At 41.7% G+C, this 22,886-nt stretch overlaps 1 protein-coding gene across 1 annotated transcript in view; it reads left to right on the top strand.

The window, feature by feature from the left end:
- Positions 1-1,212: 1,212 nt before the first annotated feature.
- The window catches only part of CPLX2 (complexin 2), a 256,064-nt gene continuing 234,390 nt past the window's right edge, over positions 1,213-22,886 (top strand). The window contains exon 1 of the mRNA XM_040344473.1: positions 1,213-1,467. The gene's annotated coding sequence lies outside the window, so the exon portion shown is untranslated. The remainder of the gene's footprint in view (positions 1,468-22,886) is intronic.

Genomic DNA, 22,886 nt, shown 5'->3' with positions numbered 1-22,886 from the left:
GATCGATCCGGTGGTCTGTACAGACTCACCGGATCGATCCGTCCGAACCCATCCCTCGCATGCGTCGTAATGATTCGACGCATGCGTGGAATTCCTTATATGACAGCGTCGCACACGTCGCCGCGTCATCATCGCGGCGACGGCGCGACACGTCATCGCGATGGGAATTCGGCGCGGATTTCGATCCGATGGTATGTATACTCCATCGGATCAAAATCCTCAGAGGATTTATCCGCGGAAACGGTCCGGAGGACCGTATCCACTGATAAATCCTCTCGTGTGTACCCGGCATAATAATGTCATTGGTTCCCAAAAAAGGGTCAAAAGTGTCAGTTAGGTTTTCGATTTGTCCGCCATAATGTCGCAGTCCCGCTAAAAATTTCCGCCATTACTAGTAAAAAAATTATATAATAATGCCATAAAAATATCCTATAGTTTGTAGACGTGATAACTTTTGTGCAAACCAATCAATATACGCTTCTTGGGATTTTTATTTATTTTTGACAAAAATATGTAGCAGAAAATCAAAACCGCATAGGTGATCAAATACCATCAAAAGAAAGCTCTATTTGTGGGGAAAAAAAGGACATCAATTTTATTTGGGTACAGCGTCACATGACCGTGCAATTGTCAAAGTAACGCAGTGCCGTATCGCAAAAAATGGCCTGTTCATGAAGGGGGTTAAAAACGTATACGGCTGAATTGGTTAAACCAGACATGATATCATTTATGGATTTACTTTATGTGCAATTAATGTACAAGGTTGCACAACAAAGTTGAAGATGTATTTACGTTTACCTACACATTGATACGGTGTGACAGTAGACTATATTTATTTTCCTATTGATTGTATAAAAGATACACTGACTTGTTTCCTCACTTGTGGTTAATGACTACAGGTTGTTACTGTAAATATGAAAACTATCATGATTGGTGCAGACACTCTGCATTGTCTTCATCGTACACAATTCAGGTATTACACTGCAGTCAGCTAAGAGCCACCTCTGCGGTAAAAAATGTATACTTTATGTTATATGTGAATTTCATTAAACTGCGCTTGTTTTCACCCCTTGCTACCACTACCTTAAAAAAGACTTAGTAGTTTTTTTTTTACGTTTCATAGAAAGATAAGGGACCAGACAAGTCAGCTGTTAGTCTGCAAAGGACATAGAAAGAGACAGCATCAGAGGGAGATAGTGCAGGTCTGCATGGGAGAGTGGATGCTACAAATTCAAGCAATGTATAGGATGTGCTAGTTTCACCGCCAGGCGTGAGCGAGCTATTTTTAGAAACCTTTTCTTGCCGAGCAGGAGTGGGAGAGCTGTTAAGTGGTAGAGAGATACAGAAATATAGTGACAGAAAGAGAAAGCAAGCAAAAAGACTGAAAAATACAAAGCCACAAGCCCTGACTCCATCTCAGGAACACAGTAACATTCTCTAGCAGCCTCCATATCCTTCCTCTGTGAGGTAGGTTCATATATTTTATTAACGATCTGTCTAATGTTTGACTAGCATTGGCTGTGTAGGCCCAGCTGCATGTGTTTCATTATGAAAGCAGGCACAGTACTTAGCTTGGGGTGTTGAGGATGGTGTATTATAACCTAGATGATTGTGATGGGGGAAATGAAGGCTGTGTCTAATCCAGTCAGGGATGTGTATCTGTTTCAGCACCATGAATGAGAGGACAGCTCCTCCTGGTTTCTCAGCTTCATACCAAAGCAGACACTTTAGATGGGCAATTAGACGGCAGGGGCTGCGCTAAACCTGAATTGCCCCCTTGCTTTTTATTTAATCGCTACATGTGCAACCACTACTGTCCAATGTAAATCCATGTCAGCAAGGGTGATTCCCCAGTGTAATTCTCTCCTTGTTGGTCAAACATTCTACTGATCTCTAATTGTTGCATGCCTAATTCTGAGATCTTTGTGATTAACAGATACCCAATTTCAGACTAGAAATATTATGCAATTCATTCTTTGCACAGTTACCAATTATAGATTGCGTTGAATTGAAGTAGAATAAAGAAGGTAACTTGACACATATTTCTGACTTGTTCTATCATGCTAGCTTTCTATGCATACTTTGTTAAAACTTATTTTCCATCAGCATTCCAATGCAAATATCCTGTTGCGAGCAAACGGTTGTTTGTGGACCAAAAGTGGGTACCTACCATTCATATGACACAAATATGGAAATTCGAAATGTTTTAAGATGAGTGAATGCATTGGTTAGCATTGTTGCCTTGCAGCTGAGCTTGATTCCCACCAGAAAGAACATCTGTATGGCTTTTGTACATTTTACTGTCTATGTTATTTTCCACCAGGTGTGCTGATGTCTTCTTAAAAGTGGAACGTGTAGGCTACTTGTGACCAACTTTGACCTAGTGTGCTCATGCACATCTTTGTGTGACTGTAGTTGAGTCAATAGATTGTGTGCTGCCCTATACTAAGGGGACTGCCATTAATGGTTCTTTCTACTCTTGTTTAATATGTATACAAGAAATTTAGGGGTCAATTCACTTATGCCGCGTACACACCATCACTTTATGTGATGAAAAAAAAACAACGTTTTTAAAAACGTCAATTTAAATGACTGTGTGTGGGGGAAAACGTTGTTTTATGTCTTGTGAAAAATGACAAAAAAAATTGAAGCATGCTTCAATTTTTTGTGTCGTTTTTCAAAACATCGTTTTTTGTTTCACAAAAAATCACCGTGTGTAGCAAAAACGACGTTTAAAACGACGTTTTTAAACCCGCGCATGCTCAGAAGCTAGTTATGAAGCGAGCTTCAATGGAAAAAAGTGCTGAACGTAACCTTGCTTTGCTAGAGCATTGTGAAAAAACGATGGTGTGTAGGCAACGTTGTTTTTGAAAATTGAAGTTTCAAAAACGTCGTTTTTTACTTCACAAAAAATGTCGGTTTTTTTTCATCACATAATATGATGGTGTGTACGCGGCATTAGAGTTAAATGACGGGGGGAAAAACATTGGTAAAATAACACAGGGCACCAAATCAGTTGTGAAAGTTCAATTCACTAAGAATTTAGCATTAAATAATGAATGCAGTATTTTTTCGATTGTTCGGAAACTACTGCATTTTCTCATGCGGTAATTTATTGCATGTATCAGAGGTTAAGGGTTGTTTAAGGTAATTTCCTTATAATATTTAACTTTTTAACATTTTTGTTATTTTTCTTTTACAAAAAAATATTTTTTAATCTAATATTTTTTTTACAGTACAAAGGCATTGAAATTTGAACTACCTTCTCAAATGTATGTCTCATAATGCTTGATAATCCAAGCTCCTATACTAAATAGATCATGCTATACATTCATAAAAAAAAAAATTGTAAATGTTTGGCCTACTAGAGTTGTTTAAAGTGCTTATTTCTATGTTTTTGGCCCAATTCTATGCTGCTGTCTATATTTATACTGTGGAAACTAAAGAAAACCGGACTATATTTAAAAAAAATAAAATTAAAATGTTTATTTTTCATGTTCCTATCCAAGTTTAACTTGTATTGGTGTATAGGTATTACAGTGGCCACTTCAAGAGGTCACTTCTAGCTGGAGTAATTGTCATGGTTGACATACTCCATTGTTGCACTTTTGTAAACATTTACGTTAAAATGTATTATTTATTTTTATCTTTAGTTCTTGATGTTAAATTTCAGCCAATGTTAGCATTTAGTTTGCACTGCACATTGATTTAATAATAAAAAATGAAATACTTGGGAACTCGTGATGTATAATGCCAGATTGTTGTGTGTCCACTGCTGGTGGAATAGTGTAAACATTCTATGGGTCCTCTGTGGGTGGAGTTAGACCCCTATCTGTGGGTGGAATAGTACCCCTTTCTGTGGGTGTTCTGTGGGTGGAATTAGGCCCCTTTCTGTTGGTCTTCTGTGGGTTGAATTAGACTCTTGGTGGGTGGAATTCCCCCTTCTGAGGCCCCATACACACGGGAGGATTTATCCGCGGATACGGTCCAGCGCACCGTTTCCGCGGATAAATCCTCTCGAGGATTTCAGCAGATTTTAATGCGATGGAGTGTACTCACCATCGCATTGAAATCCGCACCGAAATCCTCTGGCGATGACGTGTCGCGCCGTCGCCGCGATTATGACGCGGCGACGAGCGCGACGCTGTCAGATAAGGAATTCCACGCATGCGTCGAATCATTACGACGCGTGCGGGGAATCCCTTTGGACGGATGGATCCGGTGAGTCTGTACAGACCAGCGGATCCATCCGTGGGATCCGATTCCAGCGGATAGATATTCTGTGCATGTCGACAAATATCTATCTGCTGGAATTCGGAAATATCTGCGGATAAATATCCGCCGGAGTGTACACACCATAGAATCTATCCGCTGAAACCCATTCGATGGGATTTATCTGCGGATAGATTCTATGGTGTGTATGGGGCCTGAGGATTTGAATAGTTCCCCCTTCCTGGTACCGCACTGGTTACCACCACCAAAAGGGTGGTGTTAAATATTGCACCTTTTTTTAGTTTTGTTTGTGAATTGGACTTAACAGATTACTGCACGCTTTTTTTGCGATATTAACCGTCAATTAATTTTTTTGTTGTTTTCTGCAAAATCTTTATTTTTATTTTTTGTGAACTGTACTTAACGCATGCAATAATTTATGCATATGAGTAACATGATAGACTTATCAATTGCGGTAAACGTTAGTGAATTCACTCCATAGTTATTTGTACTGTGGTGTAATATCTATACATGAATGAATATAGGTTATTCTTCAAATTTTAAGTTTTTACCTTTTTTTAACATTTCATTACATGCAAGGGCAGGTTACAAGGATGATGGCAAATTGAGTTCCTTTTGGTTCCTCTGTAATCTTTGGAGCAGCTATTGATTTCTCTGGGCAGTTCTAGATCTCCCAGGCTGCAGGTTTGATTGCTTCCCCTGAATTCTGGGGACTTCCAGAACATAGAGGGCTGGGAGAGTCAAATTGGCAGCTTTTATATTTATAGTGCTGCAGCCAATTTATTGGGAGGTATACACAATATGAAGCTGGGGGAACATAACTAGTATTTGGTGTGGAGCAGCCCTTTTCTTGTCCTGCTGGAGAAGTTCCAAGCCTTCTGGGCTGCTGCCCCTGAGGCAGTTCTTCTGAAGTCTGCTGATGTCCATTGAGCCTGCATCTAATTACTCTTATAGCTTAGGCTTCATTCACACCTGAGCGTAGGTCGTTCGGCTGTTTTTTCGGGCGTTTTTCCGGAGTTTTGTTGCGCTATTCATGCTTATTTGCGCGTTTGCATACAGCGTCGCCCGTCGTTTTTGTACTTCGACATTTTTTATTTTAGCCAATAGGAAAAATGATCATCTTTTCATCACTTGTTGCTATGTTGGTAGATTTTTTTTATCTTCTGCCTGGGTGAAATGTTCTATTGATTAAAGCGACGAAACGCCCCTAGCAAACGCTCGTTGTCGCGCTAGTCACTTGAATCGAGCGTTTCCATTACTTTCTATGGGAAATGGAAACGCTCAAAAACGCCCAAACCGCCCGATACGCGCGACAAAAAAGGGTCCGGAACTTGTTTGAGCTTCAAGCGTTCGGCGTCGGGCGTTTTGGAGTGGAGATGTGAACCATCTCCATAGGGAGTAATGTATTTTTTCCCCTCTAGCGTTTTTGAGCATCGCGCTTCAGGCAACAAAACGCTCATGTGTGAATGCAGCCGAGGACTCACTAAAGAGAGTGCCTGGATGGAGCTGGAAGGTGTGCAGCTGCCATGGGAGATTGTGAGTATTGGCCCAAGCTCAAGAATCCAGTGTACTGTTCTATATTGGGGGCCAGTGATAGCTCTTTAAAAAAAAAAAACCTGCTCCATCTAGAAGTTGCAAATAGTGAAGTGTTTCCTCCTGTTACAAGTCAGCATTTCTGGAGTACAGTATCCCATACCACCCCAACCACTTCCCTATTATAAGTTCTACTAGCAATAAATCATAAAAAGACATCCCGAGACCCAGAGTGAATGAACTGTTGCCTGTGTAAAAAATGGCCTCTGCACTGTTTTGGGAAAGAACTAGTAAAACATATGTGGCTCTTACGTGGGTAATATTACACCGACATGCACAATCATTTTTTTCACAAATTATACAAAATTATTCAGTTACAAAGATCTGTGGACATAGGGGAAGATACAGTAAACTTTGCCTAGGACTCAGTTTTGTGCTGATAAACAATACCAAACCCCCCTCCACACTGAATAAATTGCAAATACTATGTGAGCATTCTATGAGTTTTGTCACAAACAATTTGCGATCCTTCCTTGATGATCTTACAAAACTGGGTCGTTGCACAGTCATACACCATCAAATATAGATGTTCACAGCAAAATGCAATAATCAGCAATCATCAACAAATTCAGTGGAGAGAAGATTGACATGACTGCAGTGACTAATTGTGTGCAATTGTCTCACATGTGGCTTGTGCAATTAAACTTAAAGGGGGTTGTAAAGGTTTGTTTTTTATTTTCTAAATAGGTTCCTTTAAGCTAAAGCATTGTTGGTTCACTAACCTTTTCCTTCGATTTCCCTTCTAAATGTTTTTTTTCTTTGTTTTCTTTGTCTGAATTTCTCACTTCCTGTTCCTCCTCAGTAAGCTGTTCTAAATGACTTTCCACCACTCGGGTGATGGTGTAAAGTTTACTGAGGAGAAACAGGAAGTGAGAAATTCAAACAAAGAACATTTTTAGAAGGGAAATCGGAAGAAAAGGTAAGTGCACTAGCTTAAAGGAACCAATTTAGAAAATTTAGAAAATAAAAGACGAACCTTTACAACCCCTTTAACTCCAGGAAAACTGCTAACTGCACAGGTGAAATACATATAAGGGAACTGTTTTACCTGTCAAAGAATTGAAAATTCTATCCAATCAGTCTGGAGATTTACACAGCCCTGTAATGCATCATAGCCAGAAAGATGACACCACTTTTTCTGTTACACTTAGAGAATACGGTGCGGAAACAACTCTGCCTCCAGCCTGTTTTTGGACAGTGAAAGAGCAGAAGGAAATTAATAAGGTCATTTGCAAAGTCATTAGTGCTCACCTTAAAGTTCCGCCTCTTAGGGAAGAGCAGGATGCTGTTCTGATTAGAAGAATGGTGCCTTCAAGCCTAACGCAGTGTTAAACCCAAAACCATAAATGTCATTTATTGCAGCTTACCAATCATTAGATGTGGTGGCAGCATTTGTTTTCTTTTCTTTTTGTTTCCTCTGTTTTTACCTTTTGATCTAACCAGCAACACCCCTCCAGTATTATAGTGTCCCCAATTTTTATGAAGGAGCACAAGGGCATCTTTGGACAGCAGTATTGTCAGTCTGGGGGGTAGGGGAGTGGTAGATGTACTAGAAGATTTAGATACACCCTGAAACCTAACCCCAGCTCACACGGCAGGTTCCCAAGCAGTTACAGCAACTGTTTTTTATTCTTTTGGAATAAAGGTTTTACATGACTAAACATAAGCTTTTCAATTTAAGCACCCCTGTCAGTGATAAATGGTTTGTCTCAACACTCTTAACTGCTACATTAGCAGGAGAGCGTTTTCTTTTGAAAAAAACAACAGACTTACTAGCCAGATTACCAGGTAAAAATAAAGATAAGAAAGCCTAAAAAAAAAAGGAATGCATCCATCAATTCTAAGGCCCCATACACACGAGAGGATCGATCCGCTGGAATTGATCCGCGGACCCGCTCCAGCGGATAGATCCCCTGGTGTGTACGATCCAGCGGATCTGTTTCCGCGAATTTTTGTCCCCGGGGATGGATTTCCAGCGGATCAAAATTTCTTGACATGCTAAGAAATCGATCCGCTGGAATCCATTCCAACGGATTGATCCGCTGGTCTGTACAGACTCACCGGATCAATCCGTCCGAATCCATCCCCCGCATGCGTCGTAATGATTCGACGCATGCGTGGAATTCCTTATATGACAGCGTTGCGCACGTCGCCGCGTCATCATCGCGGCGACGGCGAGACACGTCACCGCGGATGGAATTCCACTGGGATTTTGATCTCATGGTTAGTACAACCATGAGATCAAAATCCGCCAGAAGATTTATCCGCGGAAACGGTCCCCCGGACCGTTTCCGCGGATAAATCCTCTCGTGTGTACCCAGCCTAAGAATTGGTGAGCTGCAGTATAATAAATGTTTGCTTTTGGGTTTAAAACCACTTTAACCATGTGATCCAAGTTTTCACGGGTAGGGTGCATGTATGAGCACCGCCAGTAACTTGCTCCCACTCTCCGTGTCCACCGGCACCAGCAAATCGTGCAGCAGAGAGGCTGAACACTGTTCTGACATAAGGGAAGGCATGGATCCTGTGTCTCTGCAAAGCAGGGACAAGGATCCCTGCCTTCCCCTAGTAAAATCACCTCCCACAGTTTAGAAAATCATAGGCTAGGAACAGTTAACCCTTTTATTGCCCCTTATGTTAACCCCTACCCAGCCAGTATCATTAGTACAGTGACAGTGCATATTTTGTAGCACTGATTGCTGTATTAGTGTCACTGGTCCCCAAACAGTGTCAATTGCCTGTTAGTGTCAGAATATTTGCAGCAATATTCCAGTTCCACTAAAAGGCGCTGATTGCCGCCATTACGAGTAAAAAAAAAAATCTCATAGTTTGTAAACGCTATAACTTTTGCGCAAATCAATCAATATATGCTTATTGGGATTTTGTTTTACCAAAAATATGTAGCAGTATACATATTGGCCTAAATTTAAGACAAAGTTAGATTATGTTTTTTATTGGATATGTTTTAGCAGAAAGTTAAAAATATTGTTTTTTTTTTTCAAAATTGTTGTTTTTTAAAGTGGTTATAAACCCTTTACAACCACTTTTACCTACAGGTAAGCCTAGATTAAGGCTTACCTGTAGGTGCTCGAAATATCTCCTGAACCTCCACAGTTTAGGAGATATTTACAAAAATGACAGGGACCAATGTCTACGGCACATGCGCAGGTGCACTTTAGCAATGGCCATCATCAAGAAGTTGCTTCCTGATGATGGCTTTGTGATTAGCCAAAACGTCTAGGTTATATAGCATCATCGCAATACTTCCACCCAAACAAATATTACCTGGGAATCAAGCACCAAGACGCTGTTTACAGCGGTATTCTATCCAAGGGCCAATTACCCATACTAATCGCCTGGTATACACGCCGGGTGCCAGGACACTTTTAAATGTGAGTGAAACTATTTTTATTGTCTACCAAATACATTTTTTAAAACGGCATTGTGCAGTGAGGATTCTCCTTTTGTCATTTCTATCCACCTCTATGAGGTATATTTCATCATAAAGACGCCATCCTAAAGGACTTCTACCAGGGTATCCCCATATGCTTAAGAGACCATACTAGCAATAGGTGGTCAACACCCAGGGGTGAGTGTACATCTATGTGGGGCACCCAGTCTGAGCACAATTGCATAGGAGATGTCTACTGAGCATGAGCACTTTATCCTAATGGGATTTCTCTGATCTATATATATATTATACATATATATTTTTCTATCTTAATGGGACTTTTGTGATTCAAGGTTTACAGATCTGTTTGTTTGCTCTGCACATTTACATTTGTATCTGACTAATATCAAGCGCAGCAACTTCTTTATTATCCACTTAAGGACTGAGCCTGTTTTTCAGACTCAGGGGCAGATTCACGTAGATGGGCGTAAATTTGGGTGGGCGTAACGTATCTGATTTACGTTACGCCGCCGCAAGTTTTTCAGGCAAGTGCTTTATTCACAAAGCACTTGCGTGTAAAGTTGTGGCGGCGTAACGTAAATCACCCGGCGGAATTCAAATTCGGCAGGAAGGGGGGCGTGTATCATTTAAATGAAGCGCGTCCCCGCGCCGAACGAACTGCACATGCGCTGTCCCTAAAATATCCCAGCGTGCATTGCTCTAAATGACGTCGCAAGGACGTCATTGGTTTTGACGTGGACGTAAATTACGTCCAGCACCATTCACGGACGACTTACGCGTGTATCATTTAAATGAAGCGCGTCCCCGCGCCGAACGAACTGCACATGCGCTGTCCCTAAAATATCCCAGCGTGCATTGCTCTAAATGACGTCGCAAGGACGTCATTGGTTTTGACGTGGACGTAAATTACGTCCAGCACCATTCACGGACGACTTACGCAAACAACGTAATTTTTTACATTTTCGACGCGGGAACGACGGCCATACTTAACATTGACTGCGCCTCATAGACCAAGGAGCAACTTTACGCCGGGAAAAGCCTAACGCAAACAACGTAACTTTGCTGCGTCAGCCGTGCGTACGTTCGGGAATTTGCGTATCTAACTAGTTTGCATACTCGACAGGGAAATCGACGGAAGCGCCACCTAGCGGGCAAAAAAAAATTGCAGTTAAGATCCGACGGCGTAAGAGACTTACGCCTGTCGGGTCTAAGGGATATCTATGCGTAACTGATTCTAAGAATCAGTCGCATAGATACGACTGCGCTAGGCAGAGATACGACGGCGTATCTGGAGATGCGCCGTCGTATCTCTTTTGAGAATCTGGGCCCCTGTGTTTACACGTTAAAAACAAGTTGATTTTCTAGAAAATTACTCAGAACTCCCAAACATTAAAAAAATAATTCTAACACCCTAGAGAATAAAATGGTGGTCATTGCAATACTTTTTGTCACACCGTATTTGCGCAGCGGTCTTACAAGCGCACTTTTTTTGAAAAAAAAACTAAATTTTTTAATTAAATAATATAAAAAAAAATTATATTATGAAAGACGATGTTACGCCGAGTAAATTGATACCCAACATGTCACGCTTCAAAATTACGCCCGCTCATGGAATGGCATCAAACTTTTACCCTTCAAAATCTCCATAGTCGACGTTTACATTTTTTTTACAGGTTGCTTGTTTTGAGTTACAGAGGAAGTCTAGGGCTAGAATTATTGCTCTTGATCTAACGATCGCGGCGATACCTCACATGTGTGGTTTGAACACCGTTTTCATATGCGGGCGCTACTCACGTATGTGTTCACTTCTGCGCGTGAGCTTGTGAGGACGGGTTGCTTTAAAAAAAAAATCTTATCTATTTTACTTGATTTTATTTATTTTTACACTGTTTAAAAAAATAATTGGGTCACTTTTATTCCTATTAAAAGGAATGTAAACATCCCATGGAATAAAAAAAAGCATGGCAGGTCCTCTTAAATATGAGATCTGGGGTCTAAAAGACCTCAGATGCCATATTTAGACTAAAATGCAATGGTATGGAGATGGGTGGGGCCATCTTGCCCTCACTCGTCTCCATACCCAGCCACGGACAGGTCCCGATCATCTCCGCCGCTACCGGAGTGCGCAGGAGAGCGGCGGGCCTCTCCAAACCGCCGATAACAGTGATCTCATGGCAAATCCGCCAAAGAGGCCACCATTGTCGTTTATAGGACCGCCGCCTGAAGAGATGGATACCTCGGTTGTGGCAGTAACTACTGCCATTACCGAGATATCCCTCTTCAAAGTCAGGACATATATAGTCGTGCGGCGGTCCTTAAATGGTTATTGGTCTGTGATACCCATTTATTCATGGGAAAAAATTAAATTTCTTAAAAACACATATGGTGTGCTGGTGAAGATTTATATACTGGTGCTCTTTCCTACTGTCAGCGTGTTTCTTATTAGCATATTTTCATTCAGCTCTGATTACCCCAAAATGCTGCCCTTTGCTCTCTGTCTATAGCTGGAAATTGATGGATTGAAATTTGTCCTGTTCAGCAGGGACTGACAAAATTTGAACCATCCATGGTTCCTGTTCGACAGAAGTCGATCGTTAGATTAACTTTTGTCGATTAAGGCTGTTGAAATTTTTTTCTCGATCAGCCAGCTGCAGCCTATTGGTTGCAGCAGCTGATCAGTGTATTGTGACAGCAGAGAATCCAGCTGTCAGAATGCGGGGTATCAGAGGGGAGAATTTCTTTATTCACCTTGCTTGTATGTATGGGGGAATCCACTCTTTTTTTTGGGGGGGTTCTCCTGCTGGCTGAATGAAAAAAATAATAATCATGTTATATATTGCAGCTTACCAAATATTATTGGTAGTGGCTTCATAAGTTTTCTTTTTTAGGCCTTTTCCCTCTGTTTTCACTTGGTGATCTGGCTAGTAACTAGGGATGGCCGAACGCATGAGTGCGGGCCGAACATTTGCCTGTTCGGCCACTCGCTGGACACCTGAATTTGCAGGGTGTTAGCTGGGTATTCACCACGACAAACACCCTGCAATACTCTGAGCACTGCACAATGCATTCTGCACTCTGATTGAGAAAAGCTTTGCCCAATCAGGGCGCAGTGTAAGCTGGTTGTTAAGGAGCGGGGCCGGTGAGCCAGGTGTGCCCTCCTTAACAACCGATGGGTTTCCCCACGACAGCTGAATAAAAAAAGTGCTGATAAAAAATAAAATGAAAGAAAAAAATGTAACGGGGGCCAGGAAGCCCCATTTTTTCTTTATTTTTTATCAGCACTTTTTTTTCCAACATGGGGGGGGTGCTTTGATGATGGGGGACAAGGCCCTCTTCCTGACAACCCTGGGCTGTGGTTGTCAGGTGTGCGGGTGGGGGGCTTATCAAAATCTGGAAGCCTCCTTTAACAAGGGGGCCCCCAGATCCCACCCCCCCTTATGTGAATGGGTATCAGGTATCCCTACTCATTCTCCAAAAAAGTGTGAAAAACAACACAAGCCAGTTTTTGACAAATCCTTTATTAAAAGAATAAATAAAATAGTGTCCCTTGATGTATGTAACAAAAGGGCCCGTGATACCCAGAGACTTTTGAAGGATGCAGGGTACTCCTGTGCCAGCTTCACTAATGACTCTTGGGTCATCCTATGTACAATAGGGGCATAGGATGACTGAAAAATAATATCATGAATTACATGAGATGGGACAATAATGATAATTCATGTATTGCAGGATATCTTGAAATATTACAAGTTGTTAATTCTAACCCCAACAGGTCAATAGGAGAGTGACTCATTCAATGTGGTACATAGACTGTTGAGGTGATAATTAAGTCTACCTGACTGTAGTGATAAAAGCTTTCTGTGATTGCATTCTATTGTCTATTGTGCTAATTACGTCTGCCTCTCAAGAACCTTTCATTGTGTGAAATTCTATTGATGATAAAATGTGTATTGTGTAGCAGGTGAGAATAACTTATCGCGGAGTCAGAACGTCTGGGTAATGATTAGTGATTAGTTCATGTAGATTATCTGAATGTCATTATCTAGAGGAATGTGTATTGAAGTTCCTTGTGTCATGTTGTGGGTGGAGTTGAGTCATTGTCCATATTTGGTTGCTAACTGTATAAGAAGAGCTGGGTTTACCATTAAAGTATTCATTAGTTTGGAACCAGAGAACAGAGCTTGTGTCTCCTTATTCTGGGGGAAAATCCATATGGATCGTGTCTGCTGAATTGTGGAGTTGGTGAAATGGAATATCGTAAACGGTGTTAACCCCTGACCGTTACAATGTAAATCCAACGCCAATCACCCCGCATGCCAACCCAAAAAATAGAAAAAAAAATGCTCAGCCTCTTGAAAGGCCTCCCGTCGTATGCCCACTCTGCGCATTGACATTTCTTATATACTGTAGATAAGAGGTGGGGCCATCGAGCTACATCACCCAGTGGCACCGCCCCTTCTAACATCATGTGACTGTAATAGAGTGACCCCACTCTGGGTGAAGGAGCACAGGGGGTATCTTTAGACAGTCGCATTGTCAATCTGGGGTGAAGGGAATGTTAGATAGATTAGCAGATTTAGATACTCTAACAAATTAAAGCTAACCTCCAGCTAACACTTTATAAGCAGTTACAGCAACGTTTTTTTTTTCCTTCTGTGATAAAGGTTTTACATAAATAAAATAAAAAACATAATCATTGTAAGCACCCCTGTCAGTAGTAAATGCTTTGTCTCAACTCTCTAACTGCTACATCTGCAGGACAGTTTGTTCTGTTGAAAAACAACAGACTTAATAGCTAGATCATCAGGGGAAAACAAAATAAAAGTAAGCCTAAAAAAGAAAACAAATGCAGCCACCACATCTAAGAATTGATAAGCTGCAATATAATAAGCAGTAATTATACTGCTTTAAGTGTTGCAATACAGCAAATTAGTAGAGACGTAAAGTGGAATTAAACCTCAGCATAAAAACTAAAAATGGGACCTAGGAGCTTTGGGCCAGATCCTCAAAAGGGATACGCCGGCGTATCTACTGATACACCGTCGTATCCCTGTTTCTATCTTTGGAACTGATCCACAGAATCAGTTTCCAAGAGATAGACAGAAGATCCGACATGTGTAAGGGACTTACACTGCCGGATCTTAGGATGCAGTACCGCATCCGCCGCTGGGGGCATTTTGCGTCGAAATGCCGCCTCGGGTATGCAAATTAGCACTTACGGAGATCCACGAAGCTTTTCAGCTTCGTTTTTTCTCCGTAAGTTTTAGTTTGCAATCGTAAAATTAGGGCTGCTTTTACAAAGTGTAAATTGTTTACACCTTGTAAAAGCAGACCCTTCTGTCCAGCGACGCGTTTTTTTTTTTTTTTTCCCGCCGTAGCTTTTTTTTTTCCCGACGCAACTTTATTGACCCGGCGCGATCCACAAAGCTCGGCGTAACGTAATTTCGTGCTATGCACGTCGGGAAAATTACGTCGCAAGCATGCGCAGTACGGCCGGCGCGGGAGCGCGCCTAATTTAAATGGGAATCGCCCCCATTTGAAGAGGAACGCCTTGCGCCGGCGGAATTTAAGTTACACAGCCGAAAATTTATTTTTTTACGTTACGCCGGCTCTTTGTGGATCTGGCCCTTTATACCATAATATACTAGTATGCACCAAATATTAGCACATTATGGCAGACGTACCTGCTAAGCCATCGCCTCCAGTGCTGCAGTGTCAGCACTTTTGGCTGTCATGGGTCCTCTCCCAGTCTTCCTTCCGTATTTGGACTATTCAGCCACTTATTAGGCCGAGCAGCAATGATGTCATTTCTGCACACTCGGGTGGCAGTCACTTCATCATGGCATAGAGTTGTGCAGTAATTGTGCACTAAGTTGCACATAACTGGTTTAGTGCACACTAACGCTGACAGAGAAGCAAAAGCATTTTTTTCTTTTGCTTTTTTTCACTTTATATTGGTTTTAAAGGCCCAAGGTTTTTTTTACCTTCATGTATTCTATGCATAAAGGTAAAAAACCTTCTTTGTGCAGAAGCCCCCAGCCCCCCCAATACTCAGCTGAGCACCCTCTTGATCAAGCGATGTGCACAAGAGCAGAGCTTTACCTAGGTCTATCAATCCTCATTGGCTAAGATATCAATGGGAGCCATTGGCTCCTGCTACTATCAATTACAGCCAGTGAGCCAATGAGGAGAAAGCAGAGACAGGGCCGAGCTGCAACTCTGTGTGTCTTATGAACACATAGAGCGGGGCTCAGGAGCGAGCATGCACCAGTGCCTACAGAGTAAGTGGCTCGCTATTGGGGGCACTGACTGAAGAGGAGGAGCCAATAGCACTGGTGGGGGACCTGAAAAGAGGAGGATTGGGGGTGCTCTGGGCAAAACCACTGCACAGAGCAGGTACGTATCACATGTTTGTTATTTTTTTTTTTTTTAATCAACCTTTAGTGTCACTTATAGTTAAATTCAAGTATTTACACTATTTGAATAAAAAAAAATATGATTATTGATGTATTATTAAAAGAGAAGTTCTGTTTTTTTTTTTTTTTTAAATCCTACTTAACTAGATTAGTGCAGCATCAGTCTGATGCTGCATCTGTCCCCCGCTGGATCTAAGACAGAGAACCGAGTGATCAAACACAGATGATCTCTTGGTTCTGAGAGCTCCGTGAGCAGAGAGCTGGGGACTGTCAGTCACCACTGTCTGTTCTGTCCCCACCACGCTCACTGGGGAGCTGAGCTGTGGAGGGGTCGGCAGCAGCTGGCTTAGGCTCTTAGCGGCTCAATGAGAGCCTGAGCCAGGTGCCAGTCCAGGGTTATGGGAGGATCTCAATGATATTGTCTCGATCATTCCCCAGGCTTGACCAGTTCTATGATGTTATCTGAAAATGGGTCACAGGAGTGCAAAGTGAACTGCATTCCTGTGACCCACAAGAAAAGTACAGCCGAACAAGCTTTGGCTGTACTTCACCTTTAACCACTTGTGGACCACCCACCATAGATATACTGTACTGTGTCAGGGCAGCCGCTCTGTGCCAGATCACGTACAGTACCTAGTACGTGATCTAAAACTTTTGGGTTTGTGGCACGCATGTGTGCTTTTGGTTGGCCTGCTCCCACTGTGATCATACTCACCGATTGTTCAGTACACAGGTAGTTATGTCAGTCAGGAAGGCATTGATCCTGTGTTCCTGCAAAGCAGGGCACGGATCTATGCCTTCCGTTAGTAAAGCCACTTCCCCCACAGTGCACAAGCACTGGCAAGGAACACATTTAACCCTTTGATCGCCCCTGATGTTAACCCCCTCCCAGCCAGAGTCATTAGTACAGTGACAGTGCATGTTTTTTTTTTAGCACTGATCACTGTATTAGTGTCACTGGTCCCCAAAAAGTGTCTGATTTGTCCGCCGCAATATCGCAGTTCTGCGATAAGTTGTTGGTCGCCCCCATTACTAGTAAAAGTAAATAAATAAAAATATCCCATAATTTGTAGATGTTATAACTTTTGTGCAAACCAATGGAGTGCTTATCACACAAAAATATGGCCTGGTCATAAAGGGGATGGTAAATAATAACATTAGTTTGTGTCTTTTACATTGGCCTAAAGCTAAAATCATGCTAAAATTAGTTTGTGCCTAAAATAGTTTCCTGGGGCAGAGGCAGCACTAGTATGCCCCACAAGGATTTAGGAAGTATGATGAAGAACTCAGCTTTGACCCCATCAGACTCTAAAATGTGTCCAAGTTAACTTAAAAATTCTGTAGACTAAAAGATCATTTAAAAATGTACTTGCTCTTAAAAATAAAATATTTTATAGGTTAAATTGGTTTTAAAATAATAGGAAAGTTCATAAATGTTGCATCTCTTTCCATTAATGTGAAAAAACAAATAGTTCCTGCAATGTGCATACCTAATCATTTTTTCCTACATATAGTATCTAGTAATGAGGTGCGGCTGACAAACAGCAAAAGTTTGCATACTTCAAGTAAATACTCAAGATGCAAGACTTTAGAATGGGAGATATCTGCTCTTTCATCTTAGTTTTCATTTTTTTTTTTGTAGTCTTCACTTTCTAGAGTTTTCTCAAAGTTAACACATCCCAGACCAGAGTGTACACCAGCAATTAACGAATCCAGAGGCCAGGCTATGGTTCCCTGTGAAATACACTTGGCTTATAGCAAAATGTGGGACTTCAGATAAAAACACAAAGAATGATTTTTGGTATAACTTAACACTGCCAGGCCAAATGTCTGCTAACATACAATTATTCAGAGTGATTATCTTGATGTTAATGCCCAGAGGAAATTCCATTCGGCTGTGTTTTCATGTGTATGCTTCCATAATTAACTCTCTTGGCATCTCATTTAGAGCGACATGCATTTTCCATTTCACAAGTCTAGTATAATTGTTTATTGCTGGTATCACCAAAAGAGGTAGCCAGAAGCCAAACACTTTGGAATTGGCTGACAGTTCCAGGCTTATTTTGATGGAAAATATATTTTATTTGCATTACGCACATGCTTTGCTTTATTATTGCAGTGTTTTTTTTTTTAAAAAAAGGATAGCTGTACTTTAACAAACATATTAGGTATTTTAATACATCCAGGGAATTTAAGACCCTTTGCAAATATAACATCCACCTTTTGTTTTACTGTCCTATCACAGGGGAGATGCTTGTATGCATCTGCCCTGAAACTGCAGACAAGGACTGTTCTGTATCAGCATCGATTGTACCTGTGACAAGCTTCTTGTAGACCCAGTCTGTAAGGATGTATGCAGCAGGTTGAATGATGACTTTAACAGACAGCTTACTCAATGAATAAAGTCTCCAGAGGTGTTTTTCCAATGCTTCTTTATGCTTCAAGGTAACAAGTATATGAACATTTTCATAGGTAAATTTCAAGGCAAAAATCAAGGCTTTTTCATAGGTAAATTTCCAATGAAGTTACACAGCTTCCACACTCTGCAGTCTTTTCAAAGCAACTAAGCAAAATGGAGTTTAGAGCAGGAAATGGAAGGTGGGAACAACCAAACTAGCCAGAACAGCAGGGGGTAAGGATCATACCAAATAATATAGTAACATAACATGTAATAACAACTGCTAGACAGTAAAGCTGCTTGGCAGCACACTCCCCGCCTGGTATCGTGAGATACCACAACACTCTACATCGTTTTCCTTTAACATACTATTAACATTGCATACAGTAACATGCTATCTAACCTTCTCAAGTCTATAAACTAGCTATATTATAGGTCTTAAGTGGCTCCTTCGAAAAACGCTAATCAGAATTTTTGGAAACAGGCATTATTAGGACTGTCTCTGTGACTGGTCTCAGGAAGGTTGTTGAAGCCCCATCCTTAACAATCCTGACTTCCACACTTCGGACTCTTCCATCATCACTGGTGATGGCCTTTGTAATAAGTCCAACTGGCCACTGGATCCGGTGAGCTTGCTGGTCTTTTAGCAGGTTTGACTTATTTAATCGTCCACCGACTCGAAGCATGCCTTCATTGGCGATTATTGGGTTCAGTTTGAATAGTGGGCTACTCGTTGAGACTGGTCTATTGCCTCTCAAGCATTTAATCTCTTCTGCAAAGACTTCTTCTTGCACAAGACGTATGACAAATAATTCTGCGTTCTCGTACTCTAACGCATTGGGTGACTCCTTGCAAGTGTGCCATCCATGACAAGACGATGTCTGATTGGGCTTGCGGAAAGTCTGGGCAATATGACTCAATCTTGCTATAGTCTTCACCAATCTTTTTCAAGAAGAGAAACGTTCAAAGCGTCTCGCTTCCAAGTTTCTTCTTGAGCAGATGTTGGAACTCAATGTTATTACTTCAGGGCGGATTTCTGGATCAGTATCTGGATCCACCAGGTGGAAATCGATATCTTCTTTTGAGTTTGTAGAAGACTGGTCCGATAAAAACTTGGGTCCTGAAAACCAAATGGTTTGCGTGAGGACAACTGCTAGCACTGACCTCGTTGCAATGTCTGCAAGATTCAAACCAGTCGGGACGTAGTTCCATTGTTCAGGTATACTGACTTTTCTTATTCGTTCTAACCTGTTAGCCACATACACATAGAACCTCCTTACGCTGTTGCATATGTAGCCAAGTACGACCTTGCTGTCAGTGTAGTACTTAACCTGATCAATTTCAGCGTCCATTTCATTTTGCAGGAATTCTGCGACTTCGACGGCTAGGGTTGCACCACACAATTCTAATCTTGGAATAATGTGAGCAGGTTTTGGAGCAAACTTGGCTCTTCCTAGTAGAAAACTGACATAGGATCTCCCGGAGGGATCTATGATTTTGAGATAAGCCACAGCCGCTATAGCCTCGGTAGATGCATCGAAAAATACGTGAATCTCTTTCCTTAGACTTCTTGAAGTTGAAGTGGGTGAATAGCAGTGCGGGATATTAAGTTCTTTCAGTACTTTCATGGAGTTTCTCCATTTATCCCATTTAGGCAATAGGTCTGGTGCTGGTTCAGCGTGAAGGTTATCTAAAATCTTCTGCATGAATGCTAGAAAGTGCTCTTGCATCTCAGGTTTGTTACAGAGAGTTTTCTTAAGTGCAGCAAATCTGGTTAAAGCTTGTTCTCGATTGTTAGGGAGAGTAAGCCTTGGTACTCAGAATGGTAATGGGCTTCCCAACTGTTGGAATTGTCCTTGAAGAACTCTTCATCCAAAATCTTGATGAACTCCTTGTCTTTGACTGAAGGGGCAATCTTGTTGTCATCGCAAGTAGTCTGGTACACTGAATCACCAAGATCCTTCTGAGAAGTGAGCTTTCAGTTTATACCTTGGAGTGCTTGATATGGAACTTTTTTTTTTTAAATCCAGTCTTTCCTTCACATAATAGTGCAATGGGCATTTCATCGACCGATAGGCAACATTGGTTTTGTAGGAAGCTACATCCAAGAGCTTGTGAGATTGATCTAAACAGACTTCTCCTATTATCACCCATCCAAGATCAAGTTTCTGGGCCTGAGGAGCATCGTCTGGACCGTTACATAACTTTCTTATTTTATGGTCTCTAGGAACGTCTCTCCCTAGTAGAATAAAAATCTTAACATCATTGTTAAGTGGTGGAATGTAGTCAGCAATGTGTCTCAAATGGGGGTGATGACGTTCAACCTCTGGTGTGGGAATTTCTTCTCTGTTGTTCGGTAGCTGATCACATTCAATTAGAGTTGGAAGGGGAAACTCTATGTCCTCATATTCTGATGCCACTATGAAGCCATGGGCTTTTCTTCCAGAAGTATTGATCTTTCCTGTGCATGTCTGCAAGGTATAGGACCATGCCTATCCATGAATGTTGAATAGGTCAAAGAATTCTGTACTGGCCAATAAGCGATTGCTCTGATCATCGAGTATGGCATACATTTTTCTGGAATTTTGTGGACATCCTTCAGGAAAAACCCTTACAAGACGTATCTTGCTACAAGACTTGCAATGAAGCTCTTCTCCACATACCTCTGTGCACCTTGTGGTTGGCATGTTGCTCAGTTCTCTCCCCGCCATCATCTGATGTAGACTTGGGGTTGTTGCCGGGTGAAAGTTTCCCTTTGAACAGGTCTGAATGAAGAGCATCCACATGTTTGGCACTGTTACACAGAGAACATCTGATGGCGATCTTACAGTCTCTAGCTAAATGAGGATGCACAACACTTAAAAAAAAAAATTATGCTCTTTGAGGAATGACTTGCGTTCCTCAATAGGCTTGTCCTTAAATGCATGGCATTTGGAGAGAGAATGTGGCGCATTATGGATAGGACACTGTTGATTAAGATTGCTTGCCTTAATGCCTGTAGCCAAGACGTTGGATGCTATCGCGGTCTTCCTCACGGCAATAGGATGCTTTAAATCCTTAAATTTACTGTTAGTGGCAGTACCCCTTGAAGTAGTTAAAGGAATGGTGGTTGTATCTGGATAGAAGAAGCTTGGGTCATTTTTGGATTTTGCAACCTTCCGCACGAACTCTGCAAAATAAGAAAAGGGAGGGAAGGAAACATGATGTTCATACTTATATGTTGATCCTACAATAGTCCACTTTCTGAAGGTCTCTGAGCATTTGAAGTTGAAGAGAGCTGTATCACAGGGGTCATGGAGTTCATCCTGTAGTTTGCTGCTGTACCCTTGTAATCTCTATTTGCATAGGGTTGTGGTGGCACGTGAGCCACGTAGGTTGACTCACTTGATTTTGTGACATGTGGTAGTTGCGGAGTGTCTCTGTTAGCAGGTGTGTCTAGTTGACCAGCTTGATTTGGGGACATGTTGCCTTCTGGTCCACTTGCTGGATGATTATGAGAAAAATCTGCAACTGTAGGTAGGACTGTAATGTCGTGGTTCTGGGTTAAGACAAACTGTAGAGTCCTTTCAACGGGGTCTTGACAAGCAGCCAAGCTGGAACAAGCTGCTCCTTCTTCTTCCAATAAGGCTTGTTCCAAGACAGATAATTCTGCTAAGGCTACTTCCTTTTCTCTATTCTTCTGAAGGATTTCTAGCTGAGCCTCTGTTTCTGCTTGAATGCGTTTAGCTTCTGCTTTGATGGCTGCTTCTCTTTCAGAACAGGTGGCTTGAACCTGGGCTGCTGCAACCTTCTGGTGAGTATTGACTGTTTGGTCGCTCAGTGTTGACTTTACAGAGCAGGACCGCAGTGACTTAGAAGAGGATTTATGATAGGAGCGGGCAGATCTAGATGAATTTCCTGAGTGTCTGGAAGAGGCAGATTTACAGGATGTAGTTTCATGTAGCTGTGCTAATCTATCTCATATATGTGCCTTTGCTTCAAGATATGTGCTATGCCTCTGCTGGTCAGTAGAAGTAAAGTCCTTTAATTTCATTGCAGCTTCCTCTATGTTGGAATGTGACAATAGGGAATAGTACTTCTCAGAAAGTCTTTTATAATTCTCAAATGTCTTCTTAACCCTTGAGAGAGCAGTGTTCAATTGCTCAGAATTGTTGCTAGTTTAATTAGTGGTTGTTATACAACTTAAAGTCTTCTCCCATAATGCAGTCAGGTTACTAGATGTTTCTTCCTTACTTGCTTCATAAACCTCCCTTGCCTTCAAGGATGGATGAGGGGCTCTAGCAGGACGAGCAGAATGTAGTAAGGAGTCTGCTTTATCTTGAATAAATGCAGGTAACTCTGTGGGATCTCTGTCAGACATAATGACAAGTGCTGTACTTTTGGTGTCTTCTTAGAAATCTGCCAGAGCTCAGCTCTGTAGGTGGTGACTTCTGTTATTAAGCAGGCTGAGCTGAGGAGCTGGATATTTGTGACAATGAGCCAGCTAGTGCTGCAACTGGTTCAGACTGGATAGCTCAGCTCAGTGCACAGTTCACTATCACTTTATACAGGCAGGAATATACAGTTATTTCAGTAGATTCAGGTATTGGATTCACAACCAAAACAGCTTGACAATGATGAATCCTGGGACTTGATATAGCTATGATACACAGTGCTTGCACGGTTACAAAGGTACTTATGGCTCCCCAATAAAGGCAAAACTTGTTTAAGCTGGTATTACTAGAGAAGTGGGTCTACAGCACGGACCAGAAATCCCTGGCAGTGAAGTCTGTAACAGTTATGGAGCATTCAGTAGGAGGCTGGCTTCATACACAGAGTAATGCTTCTGGTCCTG

This window comes from Rana temporaria, chromosome 3, assembly GCF_905171775.1.
Source record: "Rana temporaria chromosome 3, aRanTem1.1, whole genome shotgun sequence".
NCBI lineage: Eukaryota > Metazoa > Chordata > Amphibia > Anura > Ranidae > Rana > Rana temporaria.
The sequence above is the reverse complement of the archived record's forward strand: the minus strand, read 5'-3'. Positions and strand labels throughout refer to the sequence as shown.